At 35.3% G+C, this 26,861-nt stretch overlaps 1 long non-coding RNA gene across 5 annotated transcripts in view; it reads right to left on the bottom strand.

Annotated features, from left to right (window-relative positions):
- The window catches only part of LOC123384555, a 281,002-nt gene extending 261,311 nt beyond the window's left edge, over positions 1-19,691 (bottom strand). Inside the window, exons 1-4 of one of the 5 annotated variants that reach the window (XR_006595827.1) lie at positions 19,286-19,691; positions 15,457-15,556; positions 8,054-8,205; positions 6,071-7,204 (exon numbers count right to left, since the gene is read on the bottom strand). This is a non-coding gene — a long non-coding RNA (uncharacterized LOC123384555). Of the gene's footprint in view, positions 1-6,070; positions 7,205-8,053; positions 8,206-15,453; positions 15,557-19,285 lie in introns of those variants that run through there. The other 4 variants (XR_006595829.1, XR_006595825.1, XR_006595826.1 and 1 more) reach the window with 4 other exon arrangements.
- Between the last annotated feature and the right edge of the window lie 7,170 nt (positions 19,692-26,861).

The raw sequence follows: 26,861 nt of genomic DNA, 5'->3' as shown, positions 1-26,861 counted from the left end.
GTAAGAAGTCCACTGTCATCTGAATCCTGGTCATAATTTCTTTTTCTCTGCTTTTAAGATAATCGTCCTTGGTGTCCCAAACTTCCACTGAACGTTTCCAGGTGTGTACTTTGCCAGTGTGAATATGTACAGGTTTTCTTCAATTCTTTGAAATCGCCTGGCATTATCTTTGTGACTAATGCCTCTCTATGCAATTTTTGTTACCTTCTACAACTCCTATTCGTTGCATTTGGGAACATCTTCTATTCTCCATCTCTCTTAATCTCATTACCACAGTCCTGTGCTGCCTTCTGGATACTTTCCTCAGATCTATTTTTTATATTAATTATCTCTTCAGCTGTATATAATCCAATGTTTAACTCTTACTAGGTTTTAATTTCACTCAATTTTCTCATTTCTAGAAATTTATTAGTTATTTAATTTTTTTGTCATCCTCTGGTTCCTTTTATAGACTATACTTCTTATTGAAAATTCTCTACCCATAGAATATAAACTTTGTGTGATCTGGTCTGTGCCAGTTTCTTCAGAGAGGTCGTTTATAGTAGTTTTTAATTACCACCCCAGTGTTTTCACCAAATACTATCAGTCTTTCATTTCTTGTTTGGAGGTTAATCCCTAGGGTAAACTTGGATGCCACATGTATGAGAAGCAAAGGTTTAGAATTACAGTTTCTCAAAAGGTACTTCCCCCCCACCCCCATAAAAGCCTAACAAGAGACTATCTTTCTTGCTATATTCATGGGCTGGGGAATAAAGGTTTTACAGCCTTTTACATGGACGACTTTTCCACAGCCCCAATTTCATGAGAGGTTGTCATTCCAGTTCTTTGATTAGTTCAATAAGATATATTGAACTAAATATAGGAAATAGTAACAATTTTAATTTATTTTATGGAGTTAATTGCCCAGTGTTATGTAAAGTTAGTTCCTTGTAATATGAAAAACACTTTGTAAACTACAGAGCACTATATTTATATTAGTTAGCTTGTTGAGCCTCATAAAACAAAACTTTTAATAAAACCTTAATGATGTCTTTCTGCTCCATTAAAATACTTAGATGTTCAGGCAGTCATTAAGCATCTGACTTCAACTCAGGTCATGATCTCAAGGTTCAGGAGTTCGAATCCCATCTTAAGTAGTAAGTGAGCCTCCTTTCTCCCTCCCTTGCTCCGTCCATACCTCCTTGTCTGTCTCTTTCTCCCCCTTTGCCCCTCGCTCACTTGTACCCTTCTTCTCCCTCTCAAAAAAATGAAAAAAAAATTAGATGTTCAAGTATTATTTATATTCTATTTAAGGGTGTGTGAAATTTTATTTAAATCTTATTTTGGAAACCTAAGATATTCAAATTTTTTAATTAAAAATTATAAATAGTTTAATTAAAACACGGATTTAAATATTACAACAAACCAAGTTATCTTTATTCTCAAGTCCAACTATCATGGCCCACAAAGAAACAATTTTAAGGTTGCTGGAGATAGCCTGTCAGTCACTCATTGCAATAAGTGAGTAAAAGAGGTTTAGAAGTCATGAGAGTAAAAGGCACGGCATAGGGAATATAGTCAATGACATTGTAATAGCGTTGTATAGTGACAGATGGTTGCTACCCTTGTGGCGAGCACAGCATAACCTATAAAGAAGTGCATCACTACTCTGTACACCTGGAACTAATAGAACACTGGGGGCCAACTATTCAGAGATAATTTTTTTTCAAATATGTTTTTCTTGTTCTTAATGCCAATTATATTATAGAACCCGTATTAGATAAAAATTTCTAAAACAACAGTCAGTTCATTTACTCACACTGCATATACACAATAAAATAAAACAAGTAACAAAAACTTAATAGGTAACTCAGTCTTATTGCCACTATAGAATGGAAGACTATTTTTTAAAAATCCAATGGCTTTGTTCTAATATTCTTGATTCTAATTTTTCTATTTTAACATAATGATCGTTCACTCGGTGAAGTTTCATATACATGTATCTCCTTGTCTGCTTCATCTAAGTCATTATTTTTCAATGAAACATCAAGATCAGTTCACAATAAGTAGTTAAGGGAGTATTGTATATGTTGACATCATGGAATATGGTGTCAGAAACCTGAATTTATGTTTTAATTCACTAACTACTAGCTGTGACCTTGGAGTAAATTACTGAAGCACCTTCATTTCCCTCATTTACAGTAGAGGAGATCTAATTATTACTGAGTACCTAAGCAGGGCTGGCTGTGTGACAAGTGCTTTCAATACATGGACTTAATTAAATGTCACAACATCACTATTGAGTTCTATCCATATTGTGGCAGAGTGGAGACGAGAAACTAAGTGATTTTATGTCAAAACCATATGTTCACTGCTCAGTAATACAGTGACTGCAAAAATAGTATCGATAATTCCAGTTTCTCAGTAGTTTAACTTGGGTGTAAAATCATTGAAGGTTTTGTTTTCAGTGTCAAAAATAATCAAAAACCATGGAGTTCTATTTTTGATAATATACATAAAATGTAACGTTTAAAATTTTTATGAAAAATTCAATAGTGTAACTAATTTTGCAATTTTTTGAAGTCAGGTTTACCAAGACCCAATGTACATGAAGCAAAATTCACATGTTTTGTGTACAGTTATGTGGGCTATAGGAAATATATACACAGTTGACCCTGGGGATGTAAGAAATATATATACAGTTGACTCTTGAACAATATGGAGATTCAAGGCACTAACCCCCTGGGAAGTCAAAAATCCATGTATAACTTCTGACTCCCCCAACTAATAGCAACTAACAGTTGATTGAGCCATATTTTATATGTTCCATGTATTATAAACTTTATTCTTACACTGAAGCTAAAGAAAATGTTAACAAAATCATAAGGGAAAATACATTTACAATACTATATTTAGCAAAAGAAATCCATGTATAAATGGACCTACGCAGTTCAAATCCATGTTATTCATGGCTAACTATAGCTTTTTAATCACTTACAATGTCAAGACAATGAGTGGTTCTATTCCCTCCCAACTATCTCTGATCCCTTTCCCCAATTCCAGCACAATGTTGAATGGAAATGATGAGAATGGACATTCTTGCCTTGTTTCTAATCTTATAGGAAAACCTTTCAGTTTTCAGTATTGAATATAATGTTAAGTATAGGCTTTTCATATATGGTTTTCATTCTATTGAGGTAAATTTATCCTATACCTAATTTATCCTATATCTAGCATTTTGTCAAATTTTTTCTTCATCTATTGATACAATTATGTGATTTTTATCCTAAACTGAGTCATGAATGAATAGAGAATCTGAACAGACCAATAACGAGTAAGGAAACCTAGTCATTTAAAAATATCTCAGCAAAGAGAAGCCAAGGAGATGGTTTCACTAGGAATTCTACCAAGTATTTCAAGAGTTATTACCAATGTTTTGGTGAAGAAAACTACAGGCTAATATCCACTGAATGTAGATGCAAAATTTCTCAACACCATAGACTGAACACACCATACAGACATCTACAGAACATACTATCCAACAGAATATACATTCTTTTCAAACACACAGAACATCTTCTAGGATAGATCATATGTTAAGCCATAAAAAAAAGCCTCAACAAATTCAAGAAGATAGAAACTATATCAATGATCTCTCTGACCACAACGGTATGAAATTAAAAATCAGTACCAGAAGGAAAGCTGGAAAATTTGCAATTATGAGGAAATTAAACAACACACTCCTGAGCAACCATCAAAGAAATTATCAAAAAGCAAATAAATATCTCAAGGCAAATGAAATTGGAACCACAACATACCAAAACCTTTGAAATACAACAAAAGAAATTCCAAGAGGAAAATGAAAATGCATTTAATTTTCAAATCCAAAAAGATACTGGATTAAAAAGATGGTGGTTATTAAGGAAGACAATTGTTGTAATGAGTACTGGGTGATATACGTAAGTGATGAATCACTAAATTCTACATCTGAAACTAATATTACAATGTAGGTTAACTAATAAAAACTGGAAATTACTTAAAAAAAGACTGAAAGAAAGATCTCAAACAATGTAGCTTTACACCTCAAGGGACTAGGAAAAAAAATTAAACCCAAAGGTGGCAAAAGGAAGGAAATAAAAATTAGAGCAGAAATACATAAAACAGAAAACAGGAAAACAGTAGTAAAGATTAACAAAAGAGTTGGGTTTTTGAAAAGATACGAATGACAAGTCTTTCGATAGACCAACTTAGGGGAAAAAAAAGACAGGAGTCAAATTAATAAAATTAAGAAAGAAAAAGGAGACATTACAATTCATACCACAGAAATACAATGAATCATAACACGACCGTGAACAATTATATGTCAATAATTAAATATTTATCTAAAATAAATTTTTAGAAGTATATAGCCCACCAAGACTTAATCCAGAATAAGTAGAAAATGCTAACATATCAATAACAAGTGAAGAGATTGAATTGGTAATCAAAAACTGGAATCCCAACCAGGGAAAGTCCTTAGCCTGATGACTTCACTGGTGAATTCTGCCAAACATTTAAAGAATACTAGTGCCAATCTTTGTCAAACTCCTCCAAAAATTTTGCAAAAAAAAAAAGAGAACACTCCCCAACATATTTTACAAGGCCAGAACTGATACCAAAGCCAGCTAAGGACACCACATGAAAACTAGGAGTGGAAATCCGTGATGAACATAGATGCAAAATTCTCCACAAAATTCTAGCAAAACAAATTCATCACATCAAAAGGATCATACACCATGACTAATTGGGATTTATTCCTGGGATGCAAAAAATGCTCATAGTACACAAAAACTTAATGTGACAGACCATATTAATGGAAGATTTAAATTCTGTAGTCCAAGGTATTTTCTTTTGATGTCCTAAGCAATGTAATTTTGCTGAATACAAGGTCACAAAGATTCTCTGTTATGCTGCTTTAACAAGATTCATGTTTTAAGAGTTAATACCTGGGCTTATGAGTTAACAGTGTAGGATATAACTTGGCATGAAGATTTATTATATATATATATATACATATATATATATATATTTTTTTTTTTTTTTTTTTTTTTTTTTTTTTTTTTTGAGAAAGAGAAATAGAGCAAGCAAGGGGCAGAGAGAGATAGAAGCACAGAATCCGAAGCAGGCTCCAGGTTCTGAGCACAAAGCCCAACGCTGGCCTTGAACTCGTGAACCGCAATATCATGACGTGAGCCAAAGTCGGCCACTTAAACCACTGAGCCACCCAGGCACCCCGAGATGTATTTACTGTTAATGTTCAAATTTTCCAGCACCGATCATTGAAAATACTATGCTCTCTCCACTGTGTTGCTTTTATTAACTCCATATATGGTTCTATTTTTGGGCTTTTCATTCTGCCCCATTGATTTGTGTGTCTATCCTTTTCCAGCTCCTATTTATGAACACATTAGTCTGTGGTTTGCATCTCATGTGATATCATTGTTTGGTTTTGAGGTAATACAAGCCTTATAACAGAAGTTATAAAGTGTGCTTCACTTCCATTTACTGGAAGTTTGTCACTTTTTTTTATTGTTGTTCTGATACAAGTCTATTGAGTTATGGAAGCTAGTATTTACTAGAAAATCAAAGTGGTGAAAACCTGTAAGATCTACCGTCATTCCAAGTTTAAATTATACAGCAGAGTATTTTAACTATAGTCACATTGTAGTACATTATTTTTCTAGAATTTAATTATCTTCTACAACACATACTTAGTACCCCTTGACTAACATCTTCCCATTTCCCTCTCCACCCCCATGAGAGATATATTAATTATATTGATTGTGGGATTTACTTCACAATGTATGCATATATTAAAACACTCAGTTGGGGCGCCTGGGTGGCTCAGTCAGTCGAGCATCCGACTTGGGTTCATGGCATGAATCCCTGCCCTGCATTGGGCTCTGAGCTCTCAGTGCAGAGCCTGCATCAGATACTCTGTCTCCCTTTTTTCTGTCCCTCCCTCATTTGAGCACTCTTTCTAAAATAAACATTAAAAAAAAAAGGCAAAAAACAAAAAACAAAACAAAAACACTAGGTTGTACACCTTAAATACATACAATTTTTATTTGTCAATTACACATCGATAAAACTGGAAATTAAAAAGAAAGTCAAAGGGGAAGTTTTCATTGTAAATCCATGTATTACTTCAAACATGCTTAATGTACACAACTCCTTTGATTTAGAAAGCAGAGATTACTTATGTCTAGATACATTTCATAGCTTCTTGTTACTACGCTAATACTTTCTCTGATTTTTCTTTGGAAAGAAAAAAAGTCAACGCAGCTGTTAATGGAAAACTAGATTTAAGTAGCACAACAAAGTCCTTATATACTCGTAAATTGGGGGGGGGGGGCAGTGCCCCCAGGGAATGTGCAAAAATAAAAGATAAAGAGACTTAACAGTTTTTCTCCTTAGCCAAGAATGAAAATTTTTAGCAAAATGTGTTTTGAGTACCACAAAGCTTCTTTTGAAGTGCAATTATAGGGAAGTTCGTTTTAATTTGGATAACTTGCACATACCCCTAATATTCTTACCAGCATATGAGTATTTCACTTAGGACTTTCCCCTCAAACAATTAAGACAAATATTTCATCATCATTTACAGCATACTTCTAGTTATACTTCCTCAACAATTAGGAATCATTTTAATAACATTTACTTAGGAGTTTAATTAAAAGCACCAAGCATAGTGCCTCCAATCTAATAATGTATTTTAGTCTCCTTGCCACTCTTGGATTTAAAGTAATATTCACACACTAGACCATTTCTTACAATAATCTTTTGGTGTAGGGAAAAAGAAGATTTATATAATTGACGGATGATGAAACATCTACACATAGAGAAACATTCTGGCCAATATCAAATGACTGAGGAGTGAAATTTTAAACATATAGCAATTCATCTTAATGCATTCTATTTTCTCAATTCCAAGTAAAGACTGAAATATTAAGCGACATATAAAATTAAGACACCGAGTGGGGTCTTTAACTAGAAGACATATATAATTATAGAAAATAACAGTTTAAGAGACTGATCTCCAAAGTGATGTATGTGAGCCATGGAGGGTGGAAAATACATTCCACTGGGGATGTACTGGAAACAGTAGCTGGCACTTGTTGTATTATGATCTTGGGCACTCAATATACATTTAAGTAATTCTTCCAAGAATCCTACAGTACAGATGCTTCATTCCAGATGAGGAAATTGAAACATGATGGGTAAAAAAAAAAATCGAGAAAACAAATTTTCTATGAATATTTATCAATAAGAACATTTAGTTTTAACATTCAATGTTGTTACTGATAGAACATGCAGTTTCTAAGTAATAAACATTTATAGTTTATAACTTTTTAAAATGTTTTCTTAAACAGGTGATGAAAATTTTGCAGACTTCTGATGAATTCCTTTGGAGAGGCTAGTTCCATTTAAATGGAGGGAAAGATACTTAATCTGCCTTACATCTAAAATGGCTAGGAGTATTCTAATAAAAGACTATGTAAGTTTAAAACGTTCTTATGAATGCTATTTTCACAAGGTTCAATGGTAACTTAAAAAAGCCGAATTAATTAAGAAGATAGAAGAAGCTGCCAACAGTTTTATGGACTTCGGGTCACAAAACCAGTCCTAGCTTCAGTTTTGTTTTGTTTTGCTGAGGTTATTGCTAAATTAGGAGGTATTCACTATGGCTCCTTAAAGGAGATCAAAAAATGCAATTCCATAGTCAAATGAAAGAGTTTGGGGTAGGGGGCATATTTTTGTCTTCCCAAGAACGTCCTGTCTGCTTATACTCGAAGTAGGATTGCTTCCTACTCTGAGTAGTCAGCCTCAAAACCTACCCTCCCCTACTTTCCCCAACATACATTTATTAGGGGTCCACTATGTGTCAGCTAATTTTTTCCAGTTTTGTTGAGATGTAATTGACATAATTCCTAATTACATGAGGTGATAAAATGTTAACATTTTGTGGTAAACATTTTACCACCTTTGATTTATATCAAAGTATATTGTATACCTTAAACATATACAATGTTACATGTCAGTGATATCTCAATTAAGGTTGATTCCCACTGTGGCTGGCTTATTGTAGTGGTTAGAATTCTCTGGGTATTTCCAAATTTCTTCTGAGCACATTTCTCTATAGTATATTAAGGATTTTTTTCCATCACTGATGAAATTCAAACATTCCTGAGGAGGAGTCAGGCTTTAAAGAGCGTCTCTTTCATTCAAGGGGAGTGGGAAATACAAGCTTCCAGTTATGGAATGAGTAAGTCATGGGAATAAGGGTACAACACACGGAACGTAGTAAATGACACTGTAATAGTGTATGGTGAGAGATGGTAACTACACTCATGGTGAGCACAGCATAAGATACAGAGTTCTCAAATCACTATGTTGTACACCTGAAACTAACAGAACCTGTGTGCCAACTAGGATTCAATATAAATTTAAAATATAATTCAATTAAAAAAAACTGTTACTTTACATATGTGTATAATTCCTGTTCTCGAAATTTCAACAACCTTAACCCACGTACCACTACTGCAGCCCTAGAAAGCAGATAGTAGTGAATATAATAACTTTGTTTTACAGCAGAAGAAACGGAGTATTTAAGCTGTGCCAGGTCACAAAATTAGCCAGCGGTAGAGCTGAAATTAGATTGCAGACAATTGGTTTCAGACTGTGTTTAGGGGAATGATGGCATAAATTATTTTCCAAACTGGGACACTTTGAAGAACAAAGAAATCCTCCACCCAATAGTTAGGAAGGCACTGCAGTTTCATTTGGGACAGTTTGGATAAACTAGAATATATGGTCATCCTAACTAAGACCAGTAGACCAAGTATGAAGAAGACATTTTCTCTTCCATTATAGCTCTTGTAGGAAGGCCCCATATTGTAGAGCCAAGCACGAGAGAAGGTCAGTATTTCTTAGTCCTTCCTGGGTCAAATCTACACGTATAAGTTTAATGAAGTCCCTTACCAGAAAGTGAACATCTGTAAATGCAGACATGTGCATTTAAAACAGGCATTCACAAAATTTGTTTTTCTAGGACTCAAATTCTTTCACTGTTCTTCACAGATTATGAATCCCTGATTTAAACAAAGTAATTCAGATTTAACAATCTTATCTCTTCATTTGTTAACAAGACTGCTAAATTAAGTCTAAGAATATTGGACTTCCATTCTGTACAACTTATACTTTGGATTGAGTTTTTTTTTTTTTTCATGAAGAATTATCAGTAAAAATAGGTCATCGATTTTCTTCAATCATTTAAAGTCTGAAATATGTATGGATAACAAGAAGATGAGTGAAAGAAACATGAGGTTCTATAATCACTACACTAATATTCACTATTAAAAACTAATGCCTGTTATACCTCCAACATTACCTTAATTTTCTAGTGGTAAAACTCTTTATTTTACAATATTACAAGATATATTTTTCAAAGAAAGAAAAAAAACTGACTACTAAACCTGATTTGGTATAGATCACCAACTTGAGATATTGTTCTATTTTACTGTCATCCATTATTCACATCTGTACAATCACTTTTAAAATAGCACAAATAGCACTTAAGTTGCCTGATAGGATGTTTTGAGACCTATCAAGAAGTATTAATATTCAAGTTGCAGATGAAGTTTCAAGTAGGATTAAAAATGTCCAGGTCTATGTAGAAGAGATCTATGTGGACAAGTGGATTAAGATCATTGGACCATACACGGAATCAGCATTCAGTTACAATGATATATTATGATAAAATGGACTTCCTGTAATTCTACAAAACTGAAGGCAGTGGTCTTGTTTAAGAGCACCAACTATTCTTTTTGCTCTAGAGGATATGGTTTTCCTGATGCCAAGTTTGGCTCAAGAGGGTCATGGAAGGCCCTAAGCATTTCCTATCAAAGGTAAGGATGCATAGGTTGTTGGTCAGAGTTGTTCATCAACAGAAGTTATTTAGTTACAGGTTTCAAAGGACAATGACATAGCTAGGACAGATCTTGTGTTGATGCTCACATAGGCAGCTGTCACCCCTTCCTAGCAGCTCTATGGACAGATGTGCCACTGAGAGGTACTGCCTCTGTTTCTGATGGGAGTTTGTCTATTTCCCTTGCAGAAGAAGTGTACATGTTTCGTCTTATAGGAGAGGTCAATTTGGTTCATTTTATATAGCTAGTTGCTTATGGTCTCTTCCTGTCAAGACATTACAATTGCAATAGTTCCATATATTTAAAAAATCCTGTATTTCTTTAAAAATCTCCAATTGTGAAATAGGGAAACTCAAAGACCATTTTCAACCCAAGATAAAAAGTGTTTTCAATTAAACTTAAAGATGTTAAAGTTCTTAAATCTTTTTTTTTTTATGTATGCTAAACATGTCCCTTAAAATCTCCTATGCTCCAGTCCATTTTAAGGCTTTTATTTAAAAACCAACATGCACACAAACAGTAAATATATACTCAATCTAGATGAAATTTTAGCAATTCTCATTTAGGAGAATTGAACTGCTCACTTTTAATATACAAAATATTGATTATTACTAGAAATGTGTGTGAGCAATTAAATCCATACTTCCCTTCCTATTAGTCATCACTATAAAATAAGGAGAACATATTTATTTTTTATTGTTTATTTTTGAGACACAGAGAGCATGAGTAGGGGAGGTGCAGAAAGAGAGACACAGATCCTGAAGCACGCTCCAGGTGCCCCCAAGGAAAGCATTTTAAGAATATATTAGAACTTAAGCATTTCCCCAAGTACTGGTCCATTTCATACAGCTACCTTGGAACACAAGGTTCAGAAGTGCTTTTGGAGATTGCTCCTTCCTTTTTAGGTCTAGAATATCAAGTCTTTACCACTGAAGGATGAATTTAAATTTTGGAAATCATCAAAAGTCATTTAGAGCTAATTATGCTCAATGAGAATTGTGATCAAGCAAAGCCAATTTGCAGTATTGTTTAAAGGAAGAGTTTTAAAGATAGCACACCATGAACCAAAGCAGTTGATGGTAAAAATGCCAGTCAATTAGACCCCAAACTAGACCAGACTACAAGCTCAAAATAGGCTGAACACTAACAGATCTCAATTCTGGCTGCAGTTCAGAATTAGGCGAGTAGCATTTTAAAAACCTTGGTTTGCAAGCATAATTCATCCCAGAAACATACTTGTAATCCAAAGCACTTGTATATTCAAGCGATATTTCAAGAACTATTGGCCCAGTTGTGGTCACATGACATTGTGTCATGGACTACTTGATAATCAAGTGATGTCTTGCAATACAAGTTAAAATTTATTAGACATGTTTGCTCATCCTGCAGAACACCGGCAGAACAAGTTACTTGCAATCCAAGTATACTTGTATACAAGTAGCATAGCATACTGTATATGGCTACTAGGACCATTTTTGGTTTTTCCATGTAATCCTAAGTGTCAGTGTATTGTTTAGAATGGTTATTATGAGTAAAGTTGATTCAGAGTAGCTCTATTTAAGAAGTGATTTTTTGCTAGGTAGTATCAATATTGGATCTGAAATGGTAGTAGTTAAATCCCTTAGCTGCACTCAGATGTTATTTACTAAGTGGTTCAATTTCAGGTACCAAGAGGCCCCTGATGCCACCATTTCATCCGACTTGCTTTCCCACTTTGTAGAGTATTAGGAAGCAATCATTAACATTCCGTGGCTTCAGTCCTTAAGATGTTTGACCTGTTTAAGAAATGCTGCATCTCTGGGGATGGGACATGCTACTTTCATCTATTAGCATGCACATTCCTACACCCACACTACAAGCACTTAACACCCACATTACAAGCATCTAAACAAGTCATGTCAATCAAGCATCTGAAAAGTGCTTTTGGTGGAAGAACATAGATGGAGATGGAGAACAAATTAAAACGAGAATCTGAGGAGGCAGAACTGATAAACAATTTCACACCATCTAAGGGAGAAAGGGTTATACAACATTGTGGACTTCGGCAACAAATTGGCTTCAAAATTCTTTCCAACTTTACATGGCATACATAACTAATTTTTAAAATATTTACTAAGGATGTTGAAATATGATCAATATTAGAGCAAGTTCAACATTTTTTTTTTGAGAGAGCACATGTGCCAGAGTGTAAGCCTGGGGAGGGAAGTGGGGTTGGGGGGGGAGGGTGGGCAAAGCCAACAGGAGAGAGAGAGACTCTTAAGCAGGCTCCACACACAGCACAGGGCCCTATGTGGGGCCCAATCTCAAGATGACCGTCTGGAGTACACATTTTATTTGTCTAAATTTACTCAGTTTATTCCTCATTTACCCTATTAAGTATTTTTTTTTACGTTTTGCTTAAACTTTTCCTTGCAAAAATAAAAAAATTCTTAAAATACAGAGCTATTGAATATTAATTTTCACAATGAAGAGGTTTTAAAAGTTACAGGCCTGATATATTTAGGAACATTTAATTTACTGGAACACTGTTAATCATCTAGGTTTCTTATTACGATTTGTGACAGTCTATGTCATAAGTTTCTATCTTAGATGAAAATAAAGATATGCCCCCACCCCATTCCATTTCTGCCATCTAGGTCTCCTATACAGAGGAATTATCTCCTGCGTACTTAGAATCGCAAGAATAAAATACTTCAATGCCACTCCCAGGTCTATCCATACTTGAAGATGGATGGTATCAAACTCACCTTTGCTACGAGCAATCCGTTACCTGGAAAAACTTTATGTAACAATTGTTGTTATCACAGGACAATGGATAGCAAAGACTGATAATCTGCTTTGTAGGGGTAGAACCTATTTTGATTGTTTTTAAGAAAAATCTTATTCCACTTCAAAGAAATTTAAGTGTCCTTTTCATTAAAGGTTTGAATGTTAACAAACTTGTAAATACAGCTTTTCTTTGGATTGTGTCCTCCTTTCCAGTTCCATTTTATTGGTCTGAAGAATGCTGGTACCAGTATGGTTATGGTTATGCTCAACTCTACAGACGTGTAATAGTTCTTTGAAATCATTCCTTGCTAACGAAAATTGCCTAATTACAAAATTAAAACATTCTGTCCAGAACCTTTACTGATTAGTTTACTACTATCTCAGTTTTATTTTACTACCATTTTAGATTTTATACAGGATTCAGTCTTTAATGATTTATATAAAAATGAAATGAATATCATGGTGCCTGACATGGTCAGGAAAAGCCCATTTAACTCATTTTACTTATTTTCATTTAAATAAAATATGAACAATTTGTTAACATTAAAAGGCAGTTTTTCACTATTTTCAGGTTCATTCAAAATGAAAAAATGCTATCAAATTGAGGTGTACAGGTTTTCCTTCTTTGAGCATTTAGGGGTCTAATAAAGAACATTTCAAGGCAAAACGAAGAAAGTCCAAGAGTAAGCTTTAGTACACTAGAAGTCTTAAAATTTAATGTTTTTAAATCCCTATATACACACCTAAGGTCTGACACACACTATATACAGTTTCCTTGAGCATTCTGGAATGTGGAAAAATCACCTGTTATCTCTCCATTTAAGACAGGAGAAACTTCTATATGCAAATACAGTTCATCTGAAATATTGATATTGTAATTTTCACAGTTACCCCAAAATGATTGTTGTGTATTTTTAAAATAAAGATCATTCTCTTTAATATTAATTCTTTGAAAACATTTGATTACCTCCCACATAACTGGACATTAAGTCACTAACGGTATTAATGCTTACAAGGGAGTATTCCATAATTTCTAATACTCTATTTGAAATTTAGAGTTTATCCACTTCTATAGGGATAATAGTGATTATACATACACATACATATACATATGTATGAACATATTTTTGTTCTTTTTAGCTTAAATACCTTTATCTTCCTATGTGTGTGTATGTACATGTGCTTGTGGGTACATACAATACACACACACACACACTGATGCTACATAGGACATGAAAATTTCAGTATTACTTTAGAATCAGGTGTATTTTAGTAAAACATGCATTTCATTATAGTTTATATATTATATAAAAGTGCAATTTACTGGGAGGAAATATTTAATAAACCAGAAGAATGAGCTAGAATACCTTGGTTTTTATAGAATTGCATACCTTATAGAACCTTTCTATGTATTTTTTATCATTTAACTACATCTTGTTATTTCATAGAACATAGTAGATATAATATGCATTTCCAATTACTGAGACAGTTATTTCTGTGCTTTAGGATTCTTTTAGAAACAAAGTGGCACTCTGGGAAGCCACATGACATATGTCAGGTAACAAAGAGATCATTTAGTAATTTGAAGCATTTGTTTTTCACTCTCTGTCATCATTTATCCTATGAACCAAGAAATAATGTAATAGAAACAAAATTAGCTGTTTTTTATACTCTTTACTAAATTCCACATACACATCAAACATATGATGATCCTGATTGCTTATAAACACACCTCACAGGAGTACAGCAACTCCACTATCATCACTTCTGAGGCATATAAATTCTAACAGGATTTGTCACGTCCCTACAATTGGCACTGTAATCTTTCACTATTATCAGTCCTAATCCAACATTCTATTGTTAATTCTAATACAATATTTAAGAATACTAAGAATTAACTAATACCCACAACGTTACGGAAATATTGGACTAGCAACCCATAATGATGGTTCTGAGGTGCCTGGAGAATATGATGGTAGTTATTTATCTTCTCTTCAGAAATCTATCACAAACACAAAGTTGCATAGCTACAGGAACTTAGCGATGCCCTGAGGTCCCTGTAATAATTGGAACATCTTTATGCCCACTGAGCTTTCAAGACAGATGGTGGATTTACCAGCTGAACTGTATTTATCGAGCCAAGTAATGCCTGAGAAATGTGTTCCTCTCCGGAATTTTGATCTTACCTTACGCCAATGTTAAACTCTCTTTTGATGGCTTTCTACCCTTCTCCCACCCACATTTGAAACCTAAAGGAAACCTACCCCCAAAGCCAAAATTCACATGCCAATGTTTTGCCAGAATTAAAACTCACTACCTAAATTAGTGGAGATAAAAATGGAAGTAAAAAATGGAGAACTTCATTAAACTATTTGGTGAGAACTTAAAGCTTCATTTCTAGGGAATGTTTTATTTAAGGGATAGCCATTTTTGTACCGAAATTCAAAGGTGGATTACACAGGAGACACCAAGAAAAAGGGGATAAAAATTCCCTAAGTAGACTTCTGGAGAGAGATTGGCAACTGCTCACTTTGCTTATGTGTTTTAGGTTTTTTTGAGGAATGCATAATACAGAAGCAAGGGTAAAGCATGTAGATTTTGAAGAATGATCATGAAGTAAAAAATTATTATAAGTACCCCTAAGTTAAAATCTCCAGAGAAACCAAACTCTGTGTGTGTGTGTTTATACATATGAAGAGAGATTATTTATATAAAAAAATAAAGTTACTTTACTTACAACATTATGGACACTGATGAGTTCCAAGATCTGCAGTGGACAGGCTGGGTATCTAGGAGAGCTAATGAAGGGGTTCTGGTCTTTAGAGGAGCAGGCTTGAAATCTAGAAAGAGACAATGTTTCAACTTTAGACTAAAGGCAGGGGGAAAAACAAAACAAAAACATATTCCAGATCAAAAGAATTCAGGCAGGAGAGTTTTCATCTCACTCACTGAAGATGGCATTTTTTTTTTTTTTTTTTTTTCTATTCAAGCCTTTAACAGATGGGATCAACTCACATTACGGAGAGCAATCTACTCTATTCAATCTACAAATTCAAGTGTCAATCTAATCCAGAAACACCTTCACAGACACACCCAGAATGATGTTTAACTGGATATCTGGGCACTCCATGGCCCATGCAAGCTGGCACATAAAATTAACCAATATCCTCTCACCAACAAAATCTTCTAGTGCATTCCTTCATGTTATTTCTCTACCTAACCCTGAGAGAAAGATCAGATTTGTAAAACATAATTGTACCTGTTACCTAGCTTTACTAAATGTATTCTTCTTGAAGATTACATTTTCCAATATTAGGTTTTTTATGTATGGATTCTTGAAACTGTAGTCCATGTTCATTGTTGTAAAGTATTTTTATTGGTGTATAGTATTCTCATACACCACCTTTTACTAAGAATGCTGCCATTGATGCCCATTTCAAAAATTTTCAGGTTGGGACTCTTATGAATAAATCTGGTATCATCATCCATGTATCTTCTTACATAGGTAAAATTTTAAGGTTGTAACTGGTAGAGTTAGTGGATGATAGGTTATATAAAACTCTCGCTTGTATACAGGATGTCCATATATGTGTAAATTGTTTTCTGGTTTATTTTGCACAATGATAGGCAAATGGATCATTTTTAACAATACTGAACTGTTTTCACCACAGTATATAGATATTAAGAACTGAATGTATGAATATTTTAGCTGTGTTCTTCCCCTTAAAGATTATTTTGATCATTCTTGATCATCAAAAATTATATACTCTCTTCAGAATAGTTTTATATCTTGTGGGAATTTTGATTGAGGTTTTACTGAATCCAAAAGTTAGTTTGGATACAATCGGTTTTTTTTTTTTAATTTTTTTTTTCAACATTTATTTTTTTTGGGAGAGAGAGAGACAGAGCATGAACGGGGGAGGGGCAGAGAGAGAGGGAGACACAGAATCGGAAACAGGCTCCAGGCTCTGAGCCATCAGCCCAGAGCCTGACGCGGGGCTCGAACTCACGGACCGCGAGATCGTGACCTGGCTGAAGTCGGACGCTTAACCGACTGCGCCACTCAGGCGCCCCTACAATCGGTATTTATAGCACTAATGACTCCAATCCATGAAACCAATCCATCTGTCCATTTTTTAACACATTGAAAACTTCTATGCATTTTCTTAGGTTTATTTCTTACCATGTTATTTTCATGATTATATAGATTTTTTTGATGGTTAATATTCAGGAACCAGTGATTTCTATGTACTTATTTTAATTGAATAAATCATCAGAATTGTCAAATTTATCAGTTCACTTTTAGTCTTTTATAGGCATTTCAATCCTATCTGCAAGTGAGGTCTTTTTTTCACATTTTGAATCTGAGTATTTTATTCCTTTTTACTTACTCATTTCATTGGTTAGTTCTCCAGGTGTAGTACTGAAGAAGTAGAATACTAAGTTTGCCACATTCAAAGTTTCAAAAGTTCAACATTGTGTAGTAAGTATGTTATTTGGTAAAGATATTTTTAAGTATTTTTGGTGGCTAGTTATGGAGAATGGTCTTCTTAATGTAGTAATAATCAAGTTCTCAGGAGTATACATTTTCTAGTTCGGTTAAACTCTACAGTCCAATTTTGAAACAAACACATCCACATCACACCCTCTATGCTTAGCATGTGTTTTTTGATTCGTCAAATGTCCCCATTTCAGATTAAGAGTCTAACTGAGAACTCTCAGTGGTAGGTAAAAGTTAGGTAAAGAGAAATTGGTGCCAATAGGGAAATTCATGCCAAAGTTTCAGAAGTGCTATGGAAGCCTGTAATACCTAATTTTATCTCTGTTGAATATATTTGGTATCATTTGCAAGTAGCAACATTCTCCCTGGGTCAATTCTGCTTTTTTTTTTCCAGGTATTCTACTTGCCTGCATAGCTGTAGACTCAGTTCACCATGACTCAGTATCTTGAGCTACTTGATCCAGATACAATTTTATTATTTTCTTTTTTTAGTTCAAGTCAGAGTTGGTTTCTGATTTGCAACCGAGCACCTTGACTGATAGAACTTAGCACATGCAGACACTTCAAACTACCTGTACCCAGAGCCATATCTGCACCCTGGTTTTACTCTTCTCCTTCTGACCCTTCTACTTTTCTGAACCCATACCACTTATGACTTTGTTCTTGCCAATATCCTCTTGGCTGTGATCCTCAATTCCATCTCTCGCTACCGCGAGATCTGTCCCATCAGATCAATAACAGGTTTGCATTAAAAATATAAACATATATTATGCCAACATATTGCTATCCGGCTACTTTTCTAGTTCAGTTTACCCTCATAATAAAGTGCTTCGAGAAATATTCTCAGCTTATTCATTCATTCATCTCCTCGGTGCTCCTCAGCCAACTTTCACCAAGCTTTCGTACTTGAAATTTTAAGGAGAGCTCTTTTCAAGGTTACCGATGATTACCCTGTACTGAAGCCAATGAAAAAAAAAAAAAAAAAAAAACCCTGGTATCTTCTTAGGGATTCTACCAGCAGCATTTGAGATGTGTAACCACTCCATTCTTGAAATAATTTTGGTGGTTTTGGTAATAAATTTTGCTAACTCGGTGGCCATTTTTCCCTATCTTTTCTTTTTACTGTTCTATCACACTAATTTTTGTAGTTTCTTTAGTGTCTTTTTGTAGTTTCCCTTAGTTTTTTACATGGCTACTTTTTTCCTTATTTATTTCTAATATCACAGGTTACCCATCCAATATCACTTTCCAATTTTATTTTCTTCACATAAGTTATCAGCTACCTATTTGATTTTAAACCTGTGTATAGGTATATTCATCATCTCCTGTTTCTGCAAGTTAATGTCTTAGAGCTTTATCATTTGTACTCACAGAGAAAAACTTCTGGAACACAAAAGCCACGTATCTATGTATCAATACCAAGGAAGTAAATTCTGTGCCAACTCTTTGTAATCAATTCATCCTACCCCCATTTGAGAACATGTAAAGCCAAAAACAAAACAACCCCCCCCCAAAACAAACAAAAAAGCTGAAAACTCAGCTCTTTTACTTTCCATAGAACCAAGTAATTCATGTAACCCATTTTGCTCCTGAACAAGTAATAATACTTAAGTATAGAATCCTCTAAACTTTTACTTAACGCTATCAATTTTGGAAATGTTGCATAACACACACTCCTCTTAGAAAGTCTCTGTTCAAATAGATCTATTAATGTATCTGCAAATATATGAATTAAAGGATCTTATTTATTTTCTTTTAGATTATATCAACAATTCATACAGTATTCTATTTTAACTCATTTCTTGGCTTTGGGCCATATTTCTTTGTATGGCTTTTAGTGGTTTTAGGGATTACAAAATATGTAAGTAACTTTTCAGGCTACTTGAAGTTAATTTTATCCCATACCAAGTAAAGAAGCCTTAGAATGATGTAGCGAGTTTGCCCTCAATTAGGTTATAACTTCACCTGTATTGGATCTGTAATCATGAAAGTTCCACTAGAAGTGTTATATATCATGTTTTCAACGGGCATAGATGTTTTCTCAAAATGAAGAAAATACTAAACTTACCCAGATATTTACCACTTTTCTTGTTTCTCCTTTATTCCTGGCGTTCCAAGTTTCCTTCTGCTATTATTTCTTTCCAACCTGAAAAACTTGCTTTAGCATTTCTTTGAGCGCATGCTTGCTATTGGAAAACTATCATAGTTTTCCTTCACTTAGAAAGACTTCATTTGGTCTCCTTTGGAAAGGACATTTTTGTCAGCTATAGAATTCCAGACCGACAGTTCTCTTCCTTCAGCACTTTTTAGATGTTCCAGTCTTCTCACCTCCGTGGTTGCTGGTTTGCAGACTGGCCCCTGTGCCTGGAAGGCAGAGAGACTGAAGGAGGAGGCAAAGGGTTCCAGATAGGTAGGTGGCTGGCCTACCTGTGCAAGGAAACTTACACAAACAACACTCGCCTCGGGCAACCTCAGGACAAGTAAATCTCTGTGCCTCATCACACTCTTTACATTTATATAGAGGTCTTAACAAGGTTCATCTGATCTGAATACCACATTGCTCTCTCAAGGCTTCGACCTTTAAAATAACTCCAGGTGTGGGAATGGTGGACCAAATCTATATTCCAAGGAGAGGTGAGGGGTGAGGGGCTTTCAATGAATTGCCCCTTGTAGTTCAAGGGTCAACTAGCGGTCACGTCCTCTTGATGTCCTCTTCCAATAAGAGTTACTGGTAAGAAATCCATAGTTATTTAACTTTTTTGTTTCTTTCTATGTTATGTGTAATGTTTTTCTCTGGCTTTTCTTCATTTTGGTTTTCAGTGCTTTGGTAATATTGTCTGATCATGATTATCTTGAGTTTTTCTTTGTGGAGTTGGTTGAGCTTCTTCAAACTACAAATAGGCCTTTCAGCAAATTTTGGTATTTAGGGCTATTGTTTTTTCAAATACATTACTCGAAGCATTCTTCATCTCCTTTCCTTCTGAGACTCCATTGACGTGAATGAATGTTAGACTTCTCTATGTTGTCCCACCAGATTCAAGACTCTTGGCTTCTTTGTTCTTTTGATTTTGAATTTTATTTTCTCTGTGCTTCAGAAGGGATAATTTCTGCTTCTCTGTCCTCAAATCACTCTTTGTCCTGTCTTGTCCATTGTGCTATTGGAGCCATCCAATGAATTTTTGTTATTTGAGGTATTTTATTTTTCATGCCAAAACTAACACTGGGTTCCTTTCATAGTTTCTGTTTCTCCCTGATAATGTCTATTTCGTCATCAATTTCAAGAGCATACTATTAGCTTATGGAGCATAGTTATGATTGTGAACAATCTTTGTTCAAACATATGAGCCCTCTCAGGGTTGGCACCTAATAATTGCTTTTCTTTGGAAAAATGGTTGTTTTCCATTTCCCTCTTCTCACACTGTCCTGATTCTTCACATACCAACTAACTTAAAGATCTTATGTTTTGTAGAGCAGTTTTATGTTCACAGCAAAATTGAGGGGAAGATACAGGGATTTCCCATATCCCCCCTGCCCCACACACATTCCTAGCCTTCCCCAGTATCAACATCCCCCATGCAACCGTGGTATATCTGTTACACTGATGAACCTGGACTGGTACATCATGATCACCCAATGACCATAGTTTAATTAGAATTCACTCTTCATGTTGATTATTCCCTGGGTCTGGACAAATGTACAATGGCCTGTCTCCATCATATGTAGCATTTTCATTGCCCTAAAAGTGTTGTGTATTCCACCTATTCATTTTCCCTGTGTCCACCTGGCAACCACTGACCTGTTCACTGTCTCCAAAGTTTTGCCTTTTTTTTAGAAGGTCAGATAATAGAAATCATTGTGTACTTGGCTTTTTCAGATTGGCTTCTTTCAATAAATAATATGCCTTTAAGTTTCCTCCATGTCTTTTCATGGCTTGGTGTCTCGTTTCTTTTAAACTCTGAATAATGGTCCATTGTCTGAATGTACCACAGTTTACCCATTCACTAACTGAGAGATATCTTGGTTCCTTCTAAGGTTTGGTAATTATGGATACATTTGCTCTAAACATCCATGTACAGGTTTTTGTGCGGACATAAGTTATCAGCTCCTTTGGGTAAATACTCAGGAACACCATTGCTGGATTGTGTGGTAAGAGCATGTTTAGTTTTGCAAGAAACCACCAATCTGTCTTTCATGGTTGATCTACCCAATTTAATTCCTACCAGCAAAGAAGACAGTCCCTGTTACTCCACATTCTCAACAGTATTGGATGCTGTTATTGTTCACTAAATTGGTTCATTTTGCTTTGTAATAACCGTTTTGACAATCATCTCATAGTAGGTAAATTGCAATTAGATGAGTTGCTTTGATTCTTATCATCCATTAAAGACTGAATGGGATAAAAATACCCAATTCTTTGCTTTATTTGATGAATATTCAAAGGAAACAAACTGTATAGAATGCTCCTTTCTAAAAGCAAGGGCATCTATGGTAACAGCTAGTCCTATATGTAAAACACAATGAGAGGTAATGAGTGGGTATAATGAGGGGGTATACAAAATGTCCCCATTGTCAAAAAAAAAGCCAATAATTTCTCCACACTTCTGTCATAGGTCTTTAATATCTATTTATCTATCTATCTTGCCATTCATCATTCATTTATTCCATGTATTCATTTTTGAAATACAACCATTTTCATGTTACATTTTCATATTACATTTGGAAGTAGAAGAAAGCTTATGGTTGTCATTAATGTAGGTTAGCAGACAGGATGACCATACAAAGTAAAATGGAAAGAAACAACAGATGTATTGACTGCAGGACAAGAGGTAAGGAAAAAAGCTGAAAGCTAGTGATATTGCTGCAGAAGAGATTTGCCTGGCTCTAGAGCTTAAGCTGGGGCTGGCCAGCTTGGGAGGTGGCCTCTGGGAATTAGAAACCACCTATACAGTCTGGAGACAATTACCTTACTGGGAGTCATGGAAAGGAAGTCTTTTTTTCCAGTGCTTTTTTCTTGATTCCATTAAATATGATATATAGAAAACACTACTACTTAGGATTGTTCTGTACTAAATGGGTGATGAACATATAAGAAGCTCTCAATAAATGGCATTTAGGAGTTCTTAAATTCTTTTGTCCAAACACTTAGTTTCACAGAAATATGAATGACAATGCATGTTTTAAGTATACATCAAACATTTGTGAAATAGGGCTTGCAGATGTCAATGTGATGCTTATAGACACCAAACCCTTCAGATTTGGGCTCCTCAGGACTAGGCAGGGATACTATTTTAATTAAGATCAGGCTTAAATTAATCTAGGCAAATCGTTACCAAACCATTACATTGCCTGGATATTCAAATGAGTATGCATTTATATTTGGTCTTGTCTCAGTGATATGGAAACAGGTCATGAATGGCAATCTACATACTAGATCTATGATTATTGTTGCACAAAGTATTGGCTCAGACAGCATTGTTTTTGGTTTTTTTTGTTTTTGTTTTGTTTTTCCCTTTCTTTTAAATAAAATCTAATTAGATTTTAATGCTTACAACTGGATAACTTTGCACAAATTTATTTCCATATCTTGAAAAATCTGGGACTATATCCTTAGATGACTCCAGTTTCAATGGGCTGTACCAGTGGCCTCCTTGAGATAGAGGTCGCATCTGCTGAATGTCTAATAAATTGTAGCCCTTCTACTCTCCTTGTTTTCACTACACTGAAGAGGTGTCATTTCTTTACTCATCAGGTTTCACTCTTATTTATTTTATCCACACATGACTCTTAATTGAACAAAATACACACATATCTACACACACACACATACACACACATGCCAAGGTTTTCAATTGTGTAGTCATAACCCTAAGGAAAATGAAATAAACTTCATCTCCATTTTCATTTCTTTGCCTCCTACTTGATTTAGACAGAATACTACTATAAACATCTAAGCTTAATATTGCCTTTCCTTCTCAAAGTTTAATGTGCATGCAAATTTCCTAAGGATCTCATTAAAATGCAAATTCTCATTCCGTAAGGATGGAGAAGGCCTAAGACTCTGCATTTCCCAGCTGATGCTGATACTGGGCTCTGAGGACCACACTTTGTGTGGCAAGGGGCCTGCAGGGTCTTCCTCCAACAGTAGTGTGTTGTTTGAAATAAGCCAATTCAGAAAGCTCTCTATCCTATGAGAGATTTTACAAAGACTTAAATATAAGGCGATTTCCTTTTTTTCTGAAGGAAATCCTTTCTTAATTATTTGCACAAATATATTTATTTCTAGCAAAACCTAATGGATGCACATTGATTGACAGCTACATGGATCTAGAAAGTCCAGATACTTGAGTATATATTAGAGTAAATTCATGAAGACCCAGAATTTGGTATATCTATATCAGTTCATGATTCTCCAATTAGTACATCTGTTGCAGATGAGGACTTTAGCTCTGGATACTGGCTGAAGTAGGAGATACTCATGGAAGCTCATTCTAACAAGTCAGTGGATTCTGAAATTTATCTTTTTTGCCTTCAGTCACTGGGTCTAATTTCCAAATCACACTGTGCCTGGATAAGACCAGACCATGAACATATACAGTAGTCTTCAGCTTTTGTTGTAAACCACTCGTATGTGAGCCTGGTCTATGTCTGTCTGTCTTTATTTTATCACCTATTCTTTCAAATATTTGACAGGGACTACCGTGTTGCAGGTACTGGGGATCTAAAGCAGAGTAAGACATAATATTTATCCCCTGACATCTCCCAGCCTGGTTCCCAGGTACAAGTGAGTTCTGCTAGCCTCCTGCCTGGGGATGGTAACTTTGCGTTGGCCACACCAGTCCCCTTCCCCAGCCACCAGTTTCTTGTATTTCAACATCCTGGGATTGCATTCCATCTACTATGGATAATCTTGAACATTAAAACTCTTACTCTGAGTATTTTCACCACATAATAGAGACTTCTGTTGCCATGTGCTATCCCCTGGTAGAATCTTTGGAGACAGAAACCCTCACCTCAATCTGATACACATTTTAATATCACACGTGTTTGGAATCACTATTTTGAGTCAATGGCACCCTCCTCAGGTGTAAGCCTCAGAGTCCCATTAGGCATGGCTTGACTATTCCTAACTCTTTATCTCTATCACAACTAAGCCATATAATACAAAAAGACAAAGTGGGAGTAAAAACTGACCCTTTTTGATGTTCTTCTATCTCTAGATGCTCTGTCATTGTACTACATAGGAAGTGTAACAGTTTTTTTTTCCTTCCTTTTTTATCTTTCCAGATAAATAAGAAAAGCCTACTTCCTCCACTGTACTTAGAATCCTGTAATTAGCCACAGTATGCTAATAGTAATGATTCTATGTAGGTTACAAAATCTGCATGTAACAAGAAGAGAATGGGGGGAGGGACTGAAAAATCTTTGATCCTAATTTGGTGAAACTCTTCCCACTTGTGCTCCTTGAATACTTTTACGTGGGGGCGCCATTTTCTCTCTCATGGTCACTTAACGTTTTATATTATGTTAAAGTTACATGGATATTATTTTATGCCTGGTTGCATTTTAACACCTTTGGTCAAGGGTTACCAGGTAAAATAGAAACACTTTGTAAGGACCGTGACAGGCTGAATTTGGTGCTTATGCAGCATATTGAGAGGGACTCTCATAAAACACCACCACCACCACCACCACCACCAACAAAAACTCACCACCACTACCACTAACAACAACAGTGTTCAGACATCAAATTAAAAATCTTAAAGTTGGTAAGAAGGATAATATTTGAGCTATTTATAAGGCAGGATTTGTACACATTAAATTTTTTTTAATGTTTATTTACTTTTGAGAGAGAAAGAGCATGAACAGGGGAGGGACAGAGAGGCAGATGCACAATTGGAAGCAGCCTCCAAGCTCCATGCTGTCAGTACAGAGCCAGATGTGAGGCTCGAACTTGCAGATGGCAAGATCATGACCTGAGCCAAAGGCAGATGTTTAACCGACTGAGCCACCCAGGTGCTCCAAGATCTGCACACATTTGCTCTTGGGTTTTGAGGAAATGAATTCTTATATACAATACATATTTCTTTACAGAAAATTTACTTTTTTCCTTGAGTTAAAAATAAGGAATCAGAAGAATGAAAATTAGTCTTCATCCTTTTTTCTTTCTTTATTCTCTATCAGCTTTTATATTCTTTTCTAATATTTTCTTCATTTCCTAGCCAATAATCAAGATTTTGAAGAAACAGGTCATTTTAATGTCAGTTCCTTACCAAACCTTTATTACAATTTTTTTTCTTCCTTGTCTCCTTCCTTGAGAAAACCTGACATGAAGCATTTCCACAAGAACCTGTTCCTAGAGAAATTAAGGTCAGTGAAAGGCCAAATCATGGTAGCGTATTTAGAAGAAAGGATGAATAGTTTATTTCTCAACTATACCAGGGGAAGCAAGTTGCATTATACTTTCTGAAGTATTTTACTTTTATAGATTATTAGAAAGGTAGAGTGCTTACATATAATAGGCTGTAAGATAATCTTTAATCTGATACTCTGCCTTGTTTTAGATCACCTATGTATTTAGACTGAAATCGGATGGTTTTGTTTTTTCTGTTCTGAGAAACGTGACAGGGAATCTAAAAGACCCACGTATGAGTAATTGAATGATTAACTTACCACAAGATTAAGTTCAAATAGAAATAACGTTAGATTATGACAAAACTGGTGACCATATAAACAAGGAACCTCATTACTTCCTAAGCATGGCCTCCCTCCACCAGGGACCCTATTGTTTTATAGTCTCTCAGACTATAAACCTCCCTGGATTGACCTAACTTCTCTGTAGTCTACTAGTTCAGTTAATGCAGCTCCAAAACTTCTGTGTCATAAATGTTTGTTCATGCTCCATTTCACTCAGTATTCTTAAACATGTACAGCAGAGGTGCCCTATTTTTAGGCTACATAAATATCCCCTCAGTACCTAATTTAATGTTTATTCATTTGTGAGGAGGGGAAGCAGAGAGAGAGAGGAAGACAGAGGATCCAAAATGGGCTTTGTGCTGTTAGAGCAGAGCCTGATATGGGGCTGGAACTCAGGAACCAGGAGAGCATGACCTAAGCAGAAGCAGGACGCTTGAATGACTGAGCCACCCAGGTGTCCCTAGTACTTGACTTAAATGCATATGTAAGACACTGTAGATATCTTTTTAAAATTTTTTTTCAACGTTTATTTATTTTTCGGACAGAGAGAGACAGAGCATGAACGGGGGAGGGGCAGAGAGAGAGGGAGACACAGAATTGGAAACAGGCTCCAGGCTCTGAGCCATCAGCCCAGAGCCTGACGCGGGGCTCGAACTCCTGGACCGCGAGATCGTGACCTGGCTGAAGTCGGACGCTTAACCGACTGCGCCACCCAGGCGCCCCTGTAGATACCTTTTTGAGTAGGATTGGTATCAGGGTCAAGGTTGAGTTTTAAGTGGTACTCCCAGTGATTCTAAAGCAGGTGGGCCAAAGTTTATACTGAGAAAGGTATTTTTCTACATGATAAAATTTAAGCACTGCCTTCTCAAACTCAAGTTAGAAAGGACCTCTCTAAGCATACTTTATTTTTTAACGTTTATTTGTTTATTTTGAGAGAGAGTGGGGGAGGG

The sequence above is a fragment of the Felis catus genome, chromosome A3 (assembly GCF_018350175.1).
Source record: "Felis catus isolate Fca126 chromosome A3, F.catus_Fca126_mat1.0, whole genome shotgun sequence".
Lineage (NCBI taxonomy): Eukaryota > Metazoa > Chordata > Mammalia > Carnivora > Felidae > Felis > Felis catus.
This window is presented reverse-complemented; position numbering and strand designations above follow the sequence as displayed.